General features: G+C 44.4%; 1 protein-coding gene across 5 annotated transcripts in view; it reads left to right on the forward strand.

Annotated features, from left to right (window-relative positions):
* LOC144767510 (sulfotransferase 2B1-like) overlaps positions 1 to 20966 on the forward strand; it is an 858831-nt gene that overhangs the window by 611928 nt on the left and 225937 nt on the right. The window lies entirely within an intron of this gene.

The following is a 20966-nucleotide window of genomic DNA, read 5'->3' on the forward strand; positions in this document are numbered from 1 at the left end:
TTTCTTTGGCTGTTGAGAAGCATTTCAATCACGCTTCTGATATTTGGTATGTTCTTCTTATGTGAGTGCAATGGCCCGATTTTTGCCAATAACCAGGTCATATAGTCACGTTCCCCCTCGGGACCCAAAATTACAACACTATACTATACTCTACTCTACTCTACAATACTTACCCAAGGTAGGAATACCACTTATGCCTTATCTCTTACTGAGAGGATTTTCTACAACAGCAATCCTCCTAGTGACAGGCGCTGTGCATGAGGCAATTAGCCGATCCTCTCTGCTACAGAATACTCACCTAGGAAGAACCACGTACAACAAACACAATACCCCTCACCACAAGAGAAAGGAACCAGTCACTCTATTCTGGGGGTGAAATACTTAGAATTTGCACATCACTTGCCAGGAGAAGAACAACTTCCTATAACACAATTTACCCAACCTTTTACAACATAAGCATTTGTCCAAGAAGAGTCCAACCTACCGCTACAAGGGAAAAAGGCGAATTGTTATTACGCTGTATATATATGATACCTCGGGGTCTAGCCAGCGCTATATAAAACTTTCCAAATAAATAAATATATATATATAGATAGATAGATAGATAGATATAGATAGATATGTTTATTAGTACATGATACAAGGTAGGCCAATTTGTACCATTTGTAGCCAACAACCAACTAACAATTAGGCAATTGCTAAACACAATCAGGAAAACATATGTAGAATTATATATGTACAAAAATGTATGGAACCTGAAAATGGAAGGAGATAGGCAAGAAAAGTCAGAAGATTAGAGATTAGTGGAACACCTCACCGTCTGTCTGTTCATCTCGTTTCCACTTCACCAGAGGAGAGTCAGTTTCTCCAGCCGAACCAGGAGAAAGCGTGACACTATACGCTCCACCGCCACAGCTGCACGTCTCCCTGTGCTGGATGTTCACTGAACAGAACCCAGGCACCTCCTTTAGTATCAGTGGAAATGTAAGATGTAGCTCCTAGTGAGCCTCTTCCCCTTTTTCCACCAAGTCCACAGTTTCAGCTGGCCAGGCGTCGGTTATGGCTTCAGAGCAGAGCGAGGACAAACCTCCAACAAGAACCAGTGTCTACCAGCCTACAAAGTGCGAAAAACAAGTGACAAGTAAAACATGCCTTCTCACCTAGTAAGGCTTCAGAAGATGGCAAAAGCTTAGAAAATGGAGTCGCTCAAGCATAGGCCTCTATGTACGCAAAAGAGAAAAATTAGTATGCAAGATGACATAAGATCATGCCAAAAGCAATAGTCAGCACTGACGTTAAGCAAGGTAAAGTCGGAAACAGAAAAGGGGCATAATCAAGCCCTACTTTGTAGCTTATTCTAACTAAGCAGGCCTACACATCACTATATTATGTTATAATATGCTAAATAGGACTAAGATGGTGATGGGCGACGGTCATCATCAAGCTATTTATTCACAAAAATAGCACATTTGTTACAGTGAGTGACACTCCTTGCATCTTGTGCAGAGGGTTTACATGTTTAATGCAAGACTTGCACAAATGCTTCATTGTGCAGAAAAGTTGCCACTCTTTTGCGGGGGTAATTGACATATAATGTCTCTTTCTCTCTCATGCAGCTGTTGTCCAGTTTCATGTAACGGATATTTGTTATGACTTTTGTAAGCATTTGGATACCATCATTGGTATTTGGTACCATAATTCAAAGATTAATATTACAATCAAACTGGTTAACACTGGTCCTTTCCATTGCAAGGCACAATTCTGAACCTTTCTTTCCTTTTTAACAAAGCTGAAGTGTCAAAAACACACATAACTGCCCTTTGTGTTGGTGTTATACCAGTTATGATGATAACGCATTCACATTGTGTACTTACGGACAATCAGCCCAAAATGCAAAAGCCTCGTATGTAAACCACATTTCTCCATACCAGCCAAAGTTGTTAAAATAGCAACTCATTTTTTTACAGGTATGAAACATTAGATTAGGATGTGTGGTTTCTAAGCACAACAGTTTGGTTTGTTCCCAGTCTACCAGTTTGTATCAAAAGCAGACTGTAATGTCTATATAGTGCACTGGTGTACGTAAAATGACTACTTGTGGGCAGAAGTAACGCAATGGTGTGCATACACAAAATACATTGATTTGTAGACATGCTCTCTTGATACAATTAAGCGCAATATTGCGATTCATATGCATTTCCTACTCTATGCATGCATAACAGACTGTTGGCCAAGTGTGACATTGATTTATGTGCATTATATATCGGTTTGCCCAAATGTTCTGATTGTACAGCAGTAGACCTCTACATACTAGTGCAGTGCATTAGCAGCTTTTGTTGTGCATATTGGATATACTCTGGGTCATACACATAATATATTGGTTCACTCACAATTTACTGTCTTGTCCCTAAAATATATTGATTTAACTAAACAACCCGACGATTTATCGGTTAGCCAAGTATCCAGCTTTGCCCCACCAATGAATAGTAATGGCTTTTACACTATATTCTTGAGTCTCAGTTTCTCTCCATGACCATTTGCAGAGCCTTCAGATATAAACATCAACATAGAAGGTGTGTGAAGATGTAATCAATCAAAAAATATATATGTTTAACAAGTTGGAATACAATAAATCAAAATATTCTTTCTGGGTCTGGGGTTTTGCTGTGAAGCAATATGCGATTACCAATGTAATGTAACCATCCCTGTCAAGAGGTTGCCTTGATTTTACCAGGTGGACAAGGAGAGAGTTAAGCACTTCAGTTTTCTCCTTGAAGGCTGGAGCCAAGATGTCATCCACCACATCTGGGGCTTTGTTAAAGTCATGTTCATTCTCTTTCATTCATCCCAAGATACGTTACCCTGTGCAACACTTTTAATCACTGGAGACAGCCAATATTACTACACTTGTTAAATGTCCTTCAAGTATCAGTATCTTGAAATGAAATGAAATGAGAATTTATAGAGCACAAACTGTCACTCCTGACGGAGTCTCCTGGCGCCAACAACAACAGATCAAGAAGGTGACATAAGCCTAGATAAGCTTTTGGCAGTAATCAATTGGTAGTCCAAAGATCCACGTTTTTGAACTGTTTTCTGAACTGCCCCTCTTGTTTAGTGGCTCTAAGCTCATTGGGCATGCTGTTCCAAGGTTTGGCTCCCAGGACGGTTGCTGACCTTCCGCCTCTGGTGACAAGCCTAAATGCTGGGACGCTGAGCAGGTTGGCTGTGGTAGACCTTAGTGTTCTTGTCGGGTTTTATGGCTTAAATCCTGCTGCAAGATATCCGGGACCTAGATCATGGTAAGCTCTGAATGTTATCAATAAAAGTTTGAACAGAATCCTCTTGCAGACCGGAAGCCAATGAAGGGTCTTCAGTGCAGCAGAAGCCGAAGCCCTACGTGGTAGTCCCAATACCAGTCTGGCTGATGTGTTTTGGACTACCTGAAGTCTCCTCTGGATGTTTTTATTGATTCCCGCAAGGAGACTATTGCAGTAGTCCAGTCTCGATGATGTAAGTGTCACTGCTATGATCTTTTAGCCACCAGAGGAATCAGATTGATGAACTTTCTCAATGTTTTTATAAACCCAAAACATTTCCCGGTCAATTTTAAGACGTGGGACTACGTTTCTGGCCACTTCCACAGTTGATGGCGGTGCTGTGGTGTCATCTGGCCACCAATCCTTTGGGTGAAAAGGATTATCTTTCCCAATTGGTAAAATTTCTGTCTTGCTGGTATTGCAACAGAGATGATTTTCCCTCATCCATTGCAACACAGCCGTGAGACAGATTTTAAAATTTCACTCTGCATTAGTGGTGGTCTTATCCAGAGAGAGGATCAATTGGGTATCATCGGCGTACGACGTGATCTCAATCCCATAATTAGAGATTAGAGAAACAAGAGGGGCCATGTATACATTAAACAGCAGAGGACTCAAAGAAGCCCCCTGCGGCACCCCTGTGGTAATGACTTGTACAGATGACCTGAATGGTCCCAGTGCGATTGATTGTGTCCTGTTGGTCAAAAAAGATGTAATCCATGCCAGGGCCTGATCTGATATACCACATGCTCTTAGTCTATTGAGCAGGATTTTATGTGACATCGAATCAAACACCGCTGACAAGTCCAAAAGAATCAGGACTGCCTTCTTGCCCTCGTCCAAAATAAATTTGATGGTGTCTGAGATCTCAAGTAACGCCGACTCAGTAGAGTATTTTGGTCGGAAGCCAGATTGGCGAGGATGAAAAGCCTTTGATATTTCTAGGTAATTTGAAAGCTCCTTATATACAATTTTCTTTGTGATTTTACCCAAGACGGTTAACAGAGATATAGGTCTATAATTATTATGATCTAAGGAGTCAACGTTCGTTTTTTTCTTTAGAGGCTTTACTATGGCGAATTTCCATTCGTCTGGGACTGTCCCTGTGTCTAACGAGGAGTTCACAATCTCATTGATCACCGGGCTAACAATGTCAATTATATGATGTAATAACAATGGTGGACAAGCATCCACAGGAGAGCCTAACTTACAGGCCAAGATAGCTTCCTTGGTCTGGGAAAGAGTCGCAGGTTCAAAAGCTTGGAGACCTGCTCTGCCATCACTATTAGGGGTCCCCTGTACCTCTAAACGCTTCAAATGGTCATGGGTCATGAAGTTCTTTTGAATGACTTTAATTTTTTGATCGAAGTATATTGCAATATCTTCGCATAGCTTTTGGGATGGGGGGGATCTCAACATGTAACCCATTAGGGTCAATAAAAGATTTCACAATTGTGAAAATATCTTTTTGATTGTGTTTAGCCCTGGTAATTTGGTCTTAAAAGTAAGACTTTTTTGCTGACTTGATGGCTCCATGGTATGTTTTCCTGAACTTTTTAAAGGTCAGACAATTGGGTTCCTCATATCCCTTTCTCCATCTGCGTTCCAACTGCTTGGATTGCAGGTGGAGTTCTTCTAGTTCTTTAGAGAACCAGGGGTCTTTATGGGGTTTCCTTTTACTTAATCTCGTTGGACGACGGGCTGGCAGCAGTTCCTCCCCTATCACCGACATCCAAGCATGGAACCTGCTGGTGTCCTCCCCGGGAACTCCTGTGAGAGTGGGAACCTTGTCTTGTGCCACTGTTTGTAGCAAGTTGTTTGTTAACAAGCACTGCCACTCTTTCCTAGGAGGCCCTGCCACTAATTTCCCTTCGCTCTGCCCCTTCTCCGGAGTCAGGATGTTTAGTGGAATGAAGCTGTGGTCGGACCAAATCTGTGGGGATGGCTTTCCAACCTGAAGAGTGCTAAGGTTGGTGTAAACTACATCCAGTGTATGCCTTGCCCTATGCGTTGGTCCCTGGACCATTTGTTCCATTGCCAACAGTTGTATTGTCTCCACAAAGGGTAGAACCCCTGGACTATCGCCAGATTCTAAGTGCAAATTGACATCACCGAGGAGAGTAAAGTTAGAGTACCTAAGCATGGCCTCACAAAGCGCATCCTCAAGATAATCCAGGAAACCTTACTGTTGCCTGTAGGCCGGTACACCAATACTCCTGAGAAGGAAAAGGTGTGCGTAATGCTACAACAAAAGCCCATATGTTCAGCTCCACTAATACCTGGGAGCGAAAAAGATTTCATAGGAAATGTTTTCTTATACAATATCGCTACCCCTCCCCCTCTCCCACTTTCCCTATCCACCCTACATATTGTGAAGCCTGGTGCCAGAGCAACTGCAATGTTCGGGTTTGAGTTCTGTTTTAGCCAGAATTCAGTTATACCCAAAAAGTCCAAGTCATTATCCATAATTAGCTCGCTGACCTCTAGGGCATGGAGACCTAATGAACGGCCATTTATCAAACCACCCTTAATGAGGTCCTGAGGGCCCCCTCCCTTGGCTATCTTGACTCTCCTCTCCTTAGCCAGAAAGGGAAGCTGTGTCTTACATTTCAGACATGTCAATGGACCCTTGATTCTATCCACATCCAAAGAGTGGTCACACCCATTTTTAGAATCTAAATCCAGTAGGCCTCTAGAAGAATACCTCCTACCTGGTTCCAAATGGACAGGGTGGCTGGCACTGATCACGTCACGAGCGCGGACGAGCTTGGCTTTGCCCGCTGCGCGCGTCCGCTGTGCTTCCGCGTCCATCTCTCCATTTATGACAGGTGGAGCTAAAGACTAGACCGTCTCTTCCTCAAAGATGGTGGCCTAGACTGTCCCACCGGAAGTGGATGAACTGTAGCATGGCGCTCCCTCCACTCAATCAGCAAATGCTGTGGTGGACCAGGGAGCATACGCTAGAAGCCCTGATGTATTTCTTAAAGCTTAAAGCCCCGTTATTAATGGCCCCAACTACCGCCCCTTGTGCCCAACGAAGGAGGGAGGTAGGTCACAGAGTATTGTGGCGAATTACAAGCCCCCCAAATCAGCCCCCAACAATTTTAAAATTCCGGCAAAAAATGCAGTAAATAAAGAGTAGAATAAACAAGTGCAATTTTAAAAACTTAAGAAGAATGGCTAGCTTGTGCTGGCAGCTGACCGTATCTTTCTCTGCAAACAGACATTGCAGTCAGCCCAATTCAATTTTGTTCAAGATAAATTCATATTATAATTTTCTACGTGAAAGCAATGTCCTAAAGCGGGCCTCTTCCTATACTGTGGTAAATTAGGACATTTGGTCAGAAACTGACCCCAGTTGCAGGAGAAAGCTGTCCTGCCTTGACATGCATCCTATCCCATTTTGCTGGGAACTTCATGTTTCCAAATCCATAATTTAACAATGACTTGGAAGAATCATATCATTGAATTGTTCCCTCAACACTCTAAGGAAGATTGTTTCAGAAGAACAGCATTGCATTAACATCAAAACCTAACATCTGTCATTGAGACATGAATTGCCATTGCTGTCTGCCATTCCCAAGGAGTAATAAGACTTTGTTGATGTTTTCAATAAAGTTACGGATGACTCCCTGCTGTCCCTATAGGAAGTTTGATTGCCTCAGCGATTTGGTTTAAGGGCAGTGATTCCTCATGGCAGGATTTATCTTTTGATCACCAAGGGAGACCAAGTATTTCAGGAATACCTGGAAAAAAAGCTTAGGAAAGGATTCAACTGGCACTTTAATTCTCTGGCTGTGACTTTCCTCTTTTTCATTTCAGAATTTGATAGGATTTAAAGACGATGTTCAGATTATCGTGAACTCAACAACATCAATGTTCTTAATTGATGTCTTCTCACTTTGGTCTTGATGGTTGAAATCAAGTCGGCCAAGAACACTTAAGTCGGTGTCCTAGGCATTGCTATATGGGAAGAAGGCAAGCAGATGGATTGCTGTAAAGTTAAAGCAGTTTTGGGCAAGGTTGCACCTAGTAGTGTGAATGAAGTATAAAGGTTCATGGGTTTAACAAGCTTCTCAATACAATCCATCCCCATTTCTCAAAGATTGTATTCCCAGTCACTTACTTCACAGGTGTCAAGTTTCAGTGGCGGTGTGCAGAAAAAGAAGCATTTTAACAAAGTAACTGTTTAAAACGGTATTCTGATAAGGATCAGGATGTCTTAGTAAATGAGTGATGTTATATGTGAGGTCATAAGTAGTGTATTGCAGTGCATTGCAGATCACACATTCTAGTTAGCTTAGGTAACTATAACTGCTGAATTTCTATGGTTTTCTACAGTGAAATCTGAACATCCCTGTAACCCTTGGTTTCTGCCGTGATTTCATGAGGTGTTTTAATTTCCCAACTATAACGTCTCTGTAACCTTTGTTTTTCTTCAGTGAATTTCACTGTTTTTGCCATTCTGTTTCCTCCAAGTCCAACACTGTCCCTGTAACCTTTGTTTTTTGTGAATTTCAAAGGTTTTGTTTAATTTTATTTTATAACTGTAACTCGTAAACTTTGTGAGTGGGTGTGTGATTGGGTGAAAGGGTCCGTGAGTAGGTGTGTGAGTGGTTATATGGGTGCGTAAGTGGCTCTAGGGGTATGTGAGTGGCTGTGTGGGTCTGTGAGTAGATGTCTTAGTGACTATGGGTTTGTGATTGGCTGTGTGGGTCTGCAAGTGTATGTGAGAGGAGCTGAATGGGTATGTCAGTGGGTGTGTGGGTGTCACTGTAGGTGTGTCAGTAGCTCTGTGAGTGACTGGTCCAGATCAGGGACGTAGGATTAGATGGGAAAGGGTGGTTGAGCAGGATTTTATAGATAATCTTTTACAAACCCGAGGGACGGATTTGGAAATTTGCATGGATATTGAAACGGGGAATAAAGAGGTCCTTGATGCTTTTTTAAAAATTTGTACCCAAATAGCATCGGATCTCAAGTTACCCGGCAGGGTGAAGGAGCAAGGGGGTGTTGGTTGGTTTGACCGCAAATGCTCAGTTGCCAATCAAAAACTTAGGAGTGCCCTGAAAAGTAAACCTATCGATAGATCACTTGTGGCTTCCCTAAGGCAATCATACAAAAGAGCAGTGGAAGTCAGGAAATGTGAAATTAGAGAGGCTGCCTGGGAGGAGTTAACCTCAATTAATGTCCTAAAAAACAGTGCCAAATTTTGGAAAGTTGTGAATAAGCCATATTTTAATGATCCTTGTAACAATCAGCTTGACTGCGGTATTCAAGAAAATCAATGGCTTACTCATTTTAAAACAGTTTATGAAGGGGGGGTTGTAGGCCGCGAGGTTGTGTGCACCCCTGCCCTACATACATATATCTTGTCAGTCACAAAAACAGAGGTAGCTGAAGCCATCCGGAAAATGACCAGTAACAAGGCGCCTGGCCCTGATGGTGTTCCGGCCGACCTCTTTAAGTCGGACATCAAGACTTGGTCTAAAATCTTAGCTAACGTTTTTAACCGCATTAGTAAATCTGGTATCCCTCCCACATGGTCGGAATCAGTCATTGTTCCTATCTTTAAAAAAGGTAATAGGGGAGATCCTGTAAATTATCGACCGATCTCTCTTATCGATTCTACGGTAAAAGTCCTTGGCCGAGTTATACTGAGTAGAATAACAGAGAAATTGGAAGACACAAATACCCTTTCACCTTTGCAGTATGGATTTAGAAAAGGGAGGGGTACAATAGACCAAAGCCTTAATCTCCAACTAATAATTAGGAAATATACTATTGCAAAACATGGTATTTTGTACCTGGCTTTTATGGACCTGTCCTCGGCCTTTGACCGAGTGAACAGGTCCAAATTGTGGGAGTTGTTTTAATCAAAGCTTGGTATAGATGAAAATATTGTGTACTTCCTAGCTGACCTACACAGAGATCTCACGGCTATAGTTAGATATGATTATAAAGGGAACTGTACCGGAAAGATAAGGATCGTGAATGGGGTTAGGCAGGGCTGTATTTTAGCTCCCTTGCTTTTTACTCTTTATATTAATGACCTAGGGACAGTTTTGGGGGCGGTAAGTAAGGACATACCAAGGGCAGGCAAATTTATGATACCTGCTCTGCTTTACTCAGATGATGCCGCTCTTTTAGCACGTACACCAGTAGGCCTTCAATGTCTTTTAAACTCATTTTATAATTTTATGAATGCATTGGACCTTAGTGTCAATTATTCAAAATCACATGTAATGGCGGTGGGTAGTAAAAGTAAAAAATTGAAAACCCTGTTCTGTGACGGCAATAGGCTATCCAGAGTGACGAGCTTCCCATATTTGGGGGCCATTTTTGATGACAGCTCTAGTTGGCTGCCCCAAATGGCCGCTAAACGAAATGTTTTTGTAAGATCCATCTCAGCCGTTTTAGATTTCTCCCGTAAACTAGGGGTGAAACCACTGGAAGCCGTTTTGAAAGTATATGATGCAAAATGTGTATCCATAGCCATGTACGGAGCAGACCTATGGGGTATTAAAAGCGTAAAACACCTACAGATTGCTGAAGATAAGTTTTTGAAAAACATCTTATCAGTGCCCCAATCAACCCCAGGTTATATTGTACATCAGGAACTTGGGGTTGGTTATTTGGAAGACTGTATAGCTGTGGTACCGCTATTAAAGTGGATAACATCATGGTTAAACCCGGAATTGGTCTTAAATCATGAGATTTTAAGTGACTGTTTGACCTTGGATTACAGTTTATCCATCCCTTGGTTGAAATATGTTAAAACACTAGCTGATCTACTAGGTCGCCCGGAATTGTTCACTCAGCCTCAAAAACTGGTTAAGGGTGATTTGGAATGGACCTTAGATACTTTTATGTTGAATAAAAGTTTTGTACGGGAGGAAATGGAACTGAGTAAGGTGACCGTGAGGGCTCACCAACTTTTAATCAGTTCCATTGATATTGAACCCTACCTGAAATTGGTCAACAACATTAACCATTGTTTTCTCTTGACTAGGTTTAGGCTGAATAAATTCCATCTGTTACTTACTACACGACCAACTTGGACTAAAATGCAAGATCTAGACATTTGTCCCTGTGATGGGTTCTCTATATTGGACACTGCACATTTTATGTTCTTCTGTAAATATTTTGTGGAAATACGGAAGAAGTTCATTATACCATTGATCAAACATAAAGGGTTGAGACAAGTTAAATCGGCCCTTATGTGTCTCCAGTTGCTGTCGAATACTTGGGAAATTTTTAATGTGGCATGCTTCTTAACAATAGCTATGAGACTAGGGAAAAAAAATAACTGACCTAGTTGTAAATAGTAGTTGCTTTTTTAGGGTCTTTTTTATATATATTTATCATGTCTTGTTTGTTTTTAATAATGTCCTATGATCTTGATTTCTGATGTGTGTATACTTTTATGGTTTTTGATATGAACCGAATAAAGTATTCTTGACTGACTGACTGACTGGGCCAGAACAAAACCTCGCCTGCCCACTTATTGAACAAGAGTCACAGTTTTTTAGAAAAAGTCTACCCAACATGAGTACTTCCTACTGGTTAATTAGTATATGCTACCTCGTTGGGTAAAACCTAGTGTATATTCTACTCTACAGCTGCGTAAGAGATCAGGAGAAAATGTCTCCAGTGACTGTGTGTGTGTTTCAGTATTGTGAGTGTTCCTCGTGTGTCTCCATCCACAAATCGGTGGAAACATGGATACTTCTATAGAGAAGACAACAAGACTACAAAGAGGTGAATATCCACCAAACAGTGGTCCTCTTAACTATATGAAGCAAGTGCCTCTTTGTTAGGTGGAGATGTCCTCATATTCCTCAGCATCAAGAACCCATCACCAAAATAGGCGGGTAGCAAGCTGGGGGTCCTGTTATTAAGCTGTCCATCTTCATGGCAAAATATGGGGAGAATACTTCATACTGTTAAGGTAAATGGGGCAGAGCCAAATGGGCTGAGCTTCAGAAGATTTTTCACATTTGAATACTTATAGTACTTTAAAGGGAGAACCATGGACTCTGCTCTCCCCAGGTAAGGACAAGAAAGCACCCACTCCTCACATTCACTACAGATTGTGCTCCAATAGATCAGCGGTGCATTCACCTTCACAAAGCATTTCAGATTGTCTTTCAATGTAGACTTGTCAAGAAAACACACTTGTTTTGCCCTTGTGAAGCTCAATATGTCAGGATCACTTGTTCTCTACAGAAGCGGGGTACCTGATATGTTTCTATCCGTTTAGGTTTACTTTTTGTGAAATGAGCATGCGGCCAGAATGGCCCTGGCAAAACTTAAGGGGGGAAAGGAGGGCTGTGCGTCCCCTCACCGGGCCAATTTCCGAACCCGGTAACTTCACTGTCAGGGACCATCTCACCTCTACCTGGGTGCCCTTGCCTCATCCAGGGCACCGAGTGTGCTTTGATGGGGACCGCAGGGGTAGCCTCAATGCCCCATGGTCCCAGGCAGCCTCATGCCTTTGGCAGGAGCTAGGATTGCTCACATAAGCAGAGAGCAGCAAAATATGCAGGAGTTTCCTTTTCCTGTCAAAGACAAAGAATGTCTTTTTTCATACTAGGATGGGACTGGCTGGCCCATGCCTTATAGGGCAATACATATAAACAATAAAATATGTTTTGAGTTATTACCCCCAATAACAAGTCCTTCTCGTGTAGTGACTTGCATGGGTTTTTGAGTGCCACTTTTTTTTTAGGGTTTAGGGTGGGTGTGAGTTTAGGAGTTTATCCTGTAATTAGGTAAGCAATATACATATTTACGTGTGTCTGTGTGTTGTGTTAGTCGAGCTTATATAGCGCATGGCTGCCCCAGCAACGGGGCGTCCCAGCGCTCGTAGACAGAACCAGGCGGGAAAGACACAGCAGAGTTGACGAAGATGTAGCGTTACTTCAAGAGCAGGCAAGTGCACTACCTTGCTAGATGGAGGCAAACAGCCAGGTTTTAATCTGTTTTCGAAAGGTCCAGTGATCTTGTGTGCTGTGCACCTCAAATGGAATTGAATTACATAGGGCAGGGGCCAGAGACCTGAAGGAATGGCCTCCCGCTCTGCTCCTGCGCACCCTGGGGGTGCAAGCCAAATGTAGGTCTGCGGAGCGCAATGCTCGTGTGGGGACATAGAAAGTACAGAGTCCCTGTAATATCTGGGGGCCCTGGCTGTGTAAGATCTTATGTGTCAAACAGAGCGTCTTAAATTTAATTCTCTGCTCCATGGGTAGCCAGTGAAGGCAGTGCAGAAGATGGGAGGTGTGACAGAATTTGGGTAGGGCAAAAAGAGTGTGGGCAGCCATATTCTGAGCCCTTTGAAGTCTCTTCTTGACCGTTTTATTGACGCCTAGTAACAACCCGTTGCAATAGTCAAGTTGTGACAGAACCACCGATTGAAGGATTACTTGGCTGGTGGTGGCCTCGAAAAATCCCAGAATGGGTTGGAGTCCCGAAGGCGGCCGAAGCAGGTCCCTGCAAATTTTTGTGCATGTAGCTTGAAAGAGAGGGAGTTGTCCATCAGGACCCCCAAATTCTTGAATGCCTCTTTCGGTTGAGGGTGAGGAGCCAGTGCCGCAGGCCACCATTGATAGTCCCATTTATGTAAATCACGGCCAATCAGAAGCACCTCCGTTTTTGAGGAATTGAGTTGAAGATAGTTCTCTGCCATCCAATCCGAGATGGCCAGAACATCTTCACAAAATTTTAACTGGTCAAGCACGACGTTCTTAGAAAAGGTGAAAATTTGTTGCGTGTCGTCTGAGTAAGAAATCATATTGATCTTCCGTTCTTTGGCCAAGAGGGCGTGGATCTGAAAGGAGCAATCGGATAGGAAAGACGCAAACCAGGCCAAGGCCCCCCCCCTGACCCCGATCTCCCCAAGACGATGGAGCAAAATCTCATGGGAGACCGTGTGGAAGGACGCACTAAGATCGAGCAAAATCAAAGCTGAGGTGTTACCCAGGTCCTGCGAAGCCCCCAGTTGTTCTGTGACTGCGGATTCCGTGCTATGCTTAGGCCGGAATCCGTTTTGTGACCTGTCCAAGATCTCATTACCTTCCAAATACTTGGTCAAGGTGATATTGACATGTGATTCCATCACCTTGGCCAAGTACGGGATTAGGGATATAGGCCGGAAGTTCTCTGGCAGAGATGCATCCAGAGCTGGTTTCTTCAGTAGGGGGACAACCTTGGCATGTTTCCAGGATTTAGGGATTATTGATGACTGGAGCGATCTATTGATCAGTTCCCATCCCTCAAGCAAGATACAGTCTTGGAATCTCCTGAAGGTGTCCGGTTTAACCGAATCGTCGGGGGAACCCGACTTCACCTTCACAGCCAGGGTTTCAAGGTCTTTAAAGGACCTAGGTGGGAGGGCTAGTAGGGAGTAGGGAAGGTCGGATGGACAGGTAAGTGGGCATGGTTTAGAGGTAGCCCTCCTGACGTCCAGTGAGTAGTAAATACCCTCAACTTTGTTGATAAAATATTGTGCTAGGGATTCGCATTGCAAATTGGAGGAAATTATATTGTTGATTCCTGTTGGGGATTTTGTCAGGTCACTTATAAGAGAGAAAATGGTTTTGGAGGGATTAGGGCTAGAAGTAATCATATGAGTGTAGAAAGCAGCTTCTTTCATTTTTTGTACGAGTTTGTAGTATGCTTTAATGGCCTTCCTGTAAGGTTTTTTTCGCTAGAGGGTCATAGGAGCGCCCCCAAGCGCGCTCCAAAGTTTTGCAGTGTTTTTTTCCAACGCTAAGGTCTCGTTGTACCAAGAGTGCTACTGCTCGCACTTGGTCCAGGACAATTTCTTTGGAATGCAGTAGTGCAACAAGTTATTGATCCACCCACTGTAGGTTTTGTCTGCTTCTTCTAAATCGATGGGCCAGTCTGGGCGAGATGATTTTAAGCTGGACTCAAAACTGAGTGCGTCCAGTTTGTGCCAGGAGTGTTTCCAGGAGGGTGGGGGGAGATTCTGCCGGGGGGCACCGCACAAACTAAGGCACATATGGATGAGGAAGTGGCCTGTCCAGGTTAGTGGGAGGGGGGTATGGACTTTAAGCGACCGAATGTTGGAAAATACTGGGTCCAATAGGTAGCCTGCAGGATGTGAAGGGCCCTCCACTAGCTGAGTTAACTGACAAGCAACCATGTCTCCCAGAAAGTTGGTAATCTCGTGGGATTCAAGACGCTCCAGACGTAGATTAAGGTCTCCAAGGATGCTAAAGTTGGCTGTCTGCAGGGCAAGTGTGGATACAGTAAGGGTCAGGGCTTCCTGGAAGGCTCCGGCCGGACCTGGGGGGGCAGTAAATAAGAAGCCCAGTGGGAGTGAAGTTGTCTGATATCTTGATTTTAAATAGGGCACATTCGCAGTCAGGTATGGTCAGAGGGGAGAAAGTGCAAGAGTAGGCAGATATAAATAGCACAGCTAACCCACCTCCCCTGCCGTTGGGTCTATTCTGTGTGAGCATCGAACAGCCTGTCGGGAGGGCCAGGGCAGGAATGGCCACCGAGTCATTGGTTAGCCACGTTTCTGTTAAGAGAAGTTAGACTGGTGCCCGGTCTAGAAGAAGATAATATATTTCTTCATGTTGTCTCACTGGAGACCTACAGTTAAGGCTATACATATTAAGGATTGTGTTATTTGAGGTCTCAGGAGGTGCCTCAGAGTCAATTTTGACTCAGAACCCACAATTATTAAAATGTGTGTAGGGGTGTCTGGGTGCCAGAGATGGTCGGCACAGGGCGCTTTGGCTTGAAGGGCGAGTAGGTACTCCCGGGGGTATAAGAGTCTCTGTAGCGAACTGAGACCAGGGGTCCTGGCACTTGGCGGCGTACCGGCGCGGACGGGCGCAGACGGGCTAGGCTTTGGCACGCCTTTGTCTGCGTGTCTGTGCAGGCATGCAGGTTATGTAGACTTTACAGGAAGGCCCACCTTCGACGCCACCCGAAAGTGTCACCCTCAGGCGGCCGGACACAGGTCTGACAATGCCCTCCACTCAACCGGCACAGGCCGTGGCGAACCGGGGTGAAGACCAGGAAGTGGGTGCTTGAGTGCGGGGAGCCTCGAGAAGTGCAGGTAAGAACAGATAACGTTTTTAAAACAATGTAGGTTAAAACAGGCTCAGAGCTTGCCGCGAAGCTAGGGCCTTGCTGAACTGGCGTGTGTATGTATATGTGTGTGCGTGTGTGTGTGTGTGTGTGTGTATATATATATATATATATATATATATATATATATATATATATATATATATATATATATATATATATATATATATATATATATATATATATATATATATATATAAAACACATTTGAGCAATGTGGTTTTGCCACCAAAATACGTCCGAAGCTAATAGTAAAATAAATTGATATTTTACTCACCCAGCATGTCTGTGCCTCTTTCGTGGATATGCCGGAAGCAGGATTAGATTTGATTTATATATATGCGATCAAGGCAGGGATTTGCTGAATCGCTTTATGGCGATGTGATGGTGTGCTAATAATACTTAAAAACAAGCACTAAACCTTGGTCTATGTTTTTTCTTTTCCTGGCGAAGGATTTTCAAGGCGAGGATTTGGCATGGTATATATGTATATATATATATGAACCCAATCCTGTGTTCAAATTTTCCAAAAAGCAGGCACCGACTCCGTGGGATTCGTTATCAAGGGTCTTTATTTACAAGAAAGACGATCAGACGCGTTTCGGCGGACAGGTCCGCCTTGCTCACTACATCTACATATATATATATATTCACTGAAAAAACCACAGGTTTCAGGGACGTTATATTATAGTTAGTTTGACATTTCACTCGTACAAAACCAGAGAGATTCAGCTATTATAATTAGTTGAGCTAACTATGACTCGCGCCCCAGCAATGCCCTGCTGATGATGTCACATATTACATAATTCATGACATGGTAAGTGACAACACTGATGACATCTCAAATGACATCATCCAGTGACTGTGTGTTTCTATAAAGTTTAAATATGTTTTATATATAAATATGCCAAGGTGTATTGAAGAATGAGTGTGTGTATAAGTGTCTGACTGGATGATTTAGTATGTGCATGACTGACCGTATAAGTGAGTAATTAAACATCTCTTACTGAATGCATGGGTTAGTGGATAAACTGTGTGAATGTCTATCAGTTGGTATGTAAGCAGCTGCATGGGTTGGTGAGTGTCTGTGAGGCTGGATGGGGGTTTGACTCTCTGCATAGATGTGTGAGTGGGTGATTGACTGGGTGTATGGGTTCAAGATTGCGTATTTGAGGGGCTGTATGGGTGGGTGAGTGTGTGTATGGCTGTGTTGGTGAGTGAATGGCTGTCTCAGTGGTAAATGTGTGAGTAACTACATATGTGAAAGGCAGTATATGCGAGTGTCTGAGTATATGAATGATTATATGTGAGAGTGAGTGATTGTGAGAGTGGCTGTGTGAATGAGTGTGTGCTTGTGTTAGTGATTGTAGAAGAGATTAAGTATGTGTTAGTATCTATGAAAAAGTGAGGTGGTTGTATAACTGTATAGGTGAGTAAATCGGAGTATGATTGATTCTTTGCATGACTGAGTAGGTGTGTGAGTAACTCTATGGATGAGTGGTGGTGTGTGAGTGTTTGTATAGGTGTATGAGTGCATATGATAGTGCTGTATTGATGAGTGACTGCATGTATGAGTGATGGTATGGGGGAATGAGTGGATGTGTGTGTAGACCTAGGAATCAGTGAGTGGGTATGTAGTTATTGGTATTGGCGCGTCTACGATTTCGAAAATAGTAGTCTGTATCTTAGAGTGGGTGTATCAAAGGTTATATTAGGGTGTGAGGAGGTGCATCAGATTATCACGTGGATGATGTCATCAGTGATGTCATTTGAGATCTCATCAGTGATGTCACTGACCATGTCAGGAATGATGTAATATCTGACATCATCAGCAGTGCATTGTGGGCGCACAAGTTATAGTTAACTCAACTAACTATAAAAGCCGTATTTCTCTGGTTTTCTACGAGTGAAATGTCCGACTAACTAACCTGTGTTTTTTTCAGTGAATTTCAAAGGTTTTATTTTGAAATGCTCATTTCTAACTATGCCTACAGAGGTAGGACATGTGCAGAAAAAGGGAGAAAGGTGCAGAAAGAAGCAAGAGAAATACAGAAAGAGGCAACAGAAGTACAGAATGAGGAAGAAAGGTGCAAAAAGAAGCAAGAGGTATGCAGAAAGAACCAACAGAGGTGCAAAAAGAGGCCTTGTTGTAAAGTGATCCTGTGCCCTAGGGACCCCCCAACTTTTTGCTGACTGGTACTGGTGGTAACTCACTCTGACTGACCCTGGGCTCTGCCTAACGACTGCTGAAAGACTCTTAGAATACAGTGAGACCACCTATATACACTAAGGTACACTATGGTTGTGGTGCCTCTGTGAATGGCAGGACATAATAGGGCAGGGGGATTAAAACTACCTCTAAGTCCCTAGCATATAATAGGGCATGGCAGTTTAGAGGCCAGCAGCCCTTTCCTGCAGTTGAATGTGTGCACTTCTGAGCTTGAGGTCAGTTTAAAAGTAGCCCTGGGCGTGCAGAAAGAGGCAAGAGAGGCGCAGAAAGAGGCAAGAGAGGAGCAGAAAGAGGCAAGAGAGGAGCAGAAAGAGGCAAGAGAGTAGCAGAAAGAGGCAAGAGCAGTGTACACAGATGCACGTGGGTTGCAGAAATTTGCAAGAGGTACAGAAAGAAGCAAGAGCAGTGCAGAAAGAAGCAACAGAGGTACAGAAAAACACGCGAGGTGTAGAAACAAGCTAGAGAAGTGCAGAAAGAGGCAAGAGAATTGCTGCAAGAAGCAACACAGGTGTAAAAAAGGCGAGTGAGATAGAGAAAGAGGCAAGAGAGGTGCATAATATTGCAAGAGAACTGCAGAAAGAGGCAATAGGGATGCAAAAAAGGGAAGAAGGGTGCAGAAAGAAATAAGAGAGGTGCAGAAAGAGTCAAGTCAAGTCAAGTCAAAGAATTTATATAGCGCACTACATACCCAGAGGGTCTCAAGGCGCTTAGGGAGGGGAGGAGGATTACTTGTCAAATATCCACGTTTTAAGTTGCTTTCTGAACGCTAGGTGGTTCTGGGTAAGGCGAAGGTAAGTGGGGAGAGAGTTCCATGTTTTAGCTGCCAGGTATGAGAAGGATCTGCCTCCCATGGTGGTCTTGTTGATGCGAGGTACAGTGGCGAGGGCTTGGCTGGAGGAGCGTAGTTGATGGGAGGGGGTGTAGAAGGACAGTCGTGAGTTGAGGCATTCTGGTCCGATGTCGTAGAGTGATTTGTGTGCGTGGGTTAGCAGTCGGAAAGTGATCCTCTTATTGACGGGTAGCCAGTGGAGGTTTTTCAGGTGATCAGAGATGTGTTCGTTACGTGGGATGTCTAATATGATCCTGGCTGAGGCGTTTTGGATTCGTTGGAGTTTTTTCTGGAGTTTAGCGGTAGTACCTGCGTAGAGGGTGTTTCCGTAGTCTAGTCGGCTCGTGACCAGAGCATGGGTGACTGTTTTTCTGGTTTCGGTGGGGATCCAGCGAAATGTTTTTTTGAGCATGCGAAGAATGTTGAAGCAGGATGAGGAGACGGCGCTGACTTGTCTGTTCATTGAAAGTGAAGAATCCAGGATAACGCCTAGGTTCCGTGCGTGGTCTGTCGGGGTGGGTGCTTTTCCAAGGGCTTCCGGCCACCAAGAGTCGTCCCATGCAGAGGGGGATGTACCTAGGATGAGGACCTCTGTTTTATCTGAGTTCAGTTTCAGACGGCTGTGTTTCATCCATTCGGCAACTTCTTTCATTCCTTCGTGTAGGTTATTTTTGGCGGTGCTGGGGTCATTGGTGAGAGAAAGGATCAGTTGAGTGTCATCTGCGTAAGAGATGATGTTGAGGTTGTGTTGGCGGGCGATGGCCGCAAGGGGGCTCATGTATACGTTGAAGAGGGTGGGACTGAGTGAGGATCCTTGTGGTACGCCACAGATGACTTCAGTGGCCTCGGACTTGAATGGTGGAAGGCGGACTCTCTGGGTTCTTCCGGTGAGGAACGAGGTGATCCATTCGAGTGCTTTTCCTTGTATTCCGATGTTTCTGAGGCGTTGTAAAAGGGTGCTGTGGCAGACTGTGTCGAAGGCTGCCGAGAGGTCGAGGAGGATGAGGGCGACTGTGTCTCCATTGTCCAGTAGAGTTCGAATGTCGTCTGTTGCTGCGATGAGGGCGGTCTCAGTGCTGTGTTTTGCTCGGAAGCCAGACTGTGAGGAGTCGAGGGATTTGTTGGATTCGAGGAAGGCGGCGAGCTGGTTGTTGACAGCTTTCTCGATGACTTTGGCCGGGAAAGGAAGGAGCGAGATGGGGCGGTCATTTTTGAGTTCGGTGGGGTCTGCCGTGGGTTTTTTCAGAAGGGCGGTGAGTTCAGCGTGTTTCCAGCTTTCCGGGAAGGTGGCGGAGTTGAAGGAGCAGTTGATGACATCTCGGAGGTGCGGTGCTATGACGGATTCTGCTTTGTTGAAGATGTGGTGGGGACATGGGTCTGTGGGGGATCCTGAGTGGATGGAGTTCATCAGGCGGATGGTGTCCTCAGTGGAGATTGGGTTCCAGTCGTTAAGGGTGTTCAAGGGGGGAAGAGTGTTCAGCATAAGGTTGGGTGGGTTGGTCTCCGGGTTGGTTGTCGAAGCTGTTGTGGATGTCTGCAATTTTGTTGTGGAAGAATAAAGCCAGGGAGTCGCAGAGGGCTTGAGAGGGGGTGATGTCGTTGGAGTTGGCCAAGGGATTGGTGAATTCCTTGATGATGTTGAAGAGTTCCTTGCTGTTGTGGGCGTTGTGGTCTAGTCGATCCTTGAATGCTGTTTTCTTGGCCTTTCGGATTAATTGGTGGTGTGTGCGGGTGGCGTTTTTGAAGGCCTCCTTGGTGCTAGTGGTTGGGTCTTTTTTCCAGGCCTTTTCAAGGGAGCGGCAGAGTTTCTTGGACTTCTTAAGATCATCGTTGAACCATGAGGCCTTCTTGCTGCCAGGTTTGCTTTGACGTTTTTTCAGTGGTGCTAGGATGTCGGCGGTGTTGGATAACCATAGGGAGAAGTTGGTGGCGGCTTGGTCTGGGTTCGAAGAGTGGGCTGGGGTGTTTAGAAGGAGCGATGAGGAGATCTGGTCGATGGTGATTTTGTTCCAGTTTCTTTGCAGAGTTGGTTGGGGGTGGTTGATGGGTTTCGGCTTGTTGTAGGTAAAGTGAACGCAGCTGTGGTCAGTCCAGAGGAGGTCCGTGGTGTGGCTGAAGGAGACATGATTGCTGGAGGTGAAGATAGGGTCGAGTGTGTGACCTGCGATGTGGGTGGGGGAAGTGACCAGTTGTTTAAGTCCGAGGTTGGCTAGGTTGTCCAAGAGGGTGGTGGTGTTGCGGTCGTTGTTCTTTTCCAGGTGAAAGTTGAGGTCTCCCAGAAGGATGTAATCTTTGGAGGGGAGCGCGTGTGGAGTGATGAAGTCCGTGATGTCTTCACTGAATTTTGCGCGGGGTCCTGGTGGTCTGTAGAGGAGGGTGCCTCTGAGTGTGGTCTTGGGGTCGATGTGGATCTGGAAGTGAAGGTGTTCAGAGTTGGCGAGATTGACGTCAGAGCTGGTAG

This window comes from Lissotriton helveticus, chromosome 7 (genome assembly GCF_964261635.1).
Source record: "Lissotriton helveticus chromosome 7, aLisHel1.1, whole genome shotgun sequence".
Classification (NCBI taxonomy): domain Eukaryota; kingdom Metazoa; phylum Chordata; class Amphibia; order Caudata; family Salamandridae; genus Lissotriton; species Lissotriton helveticus.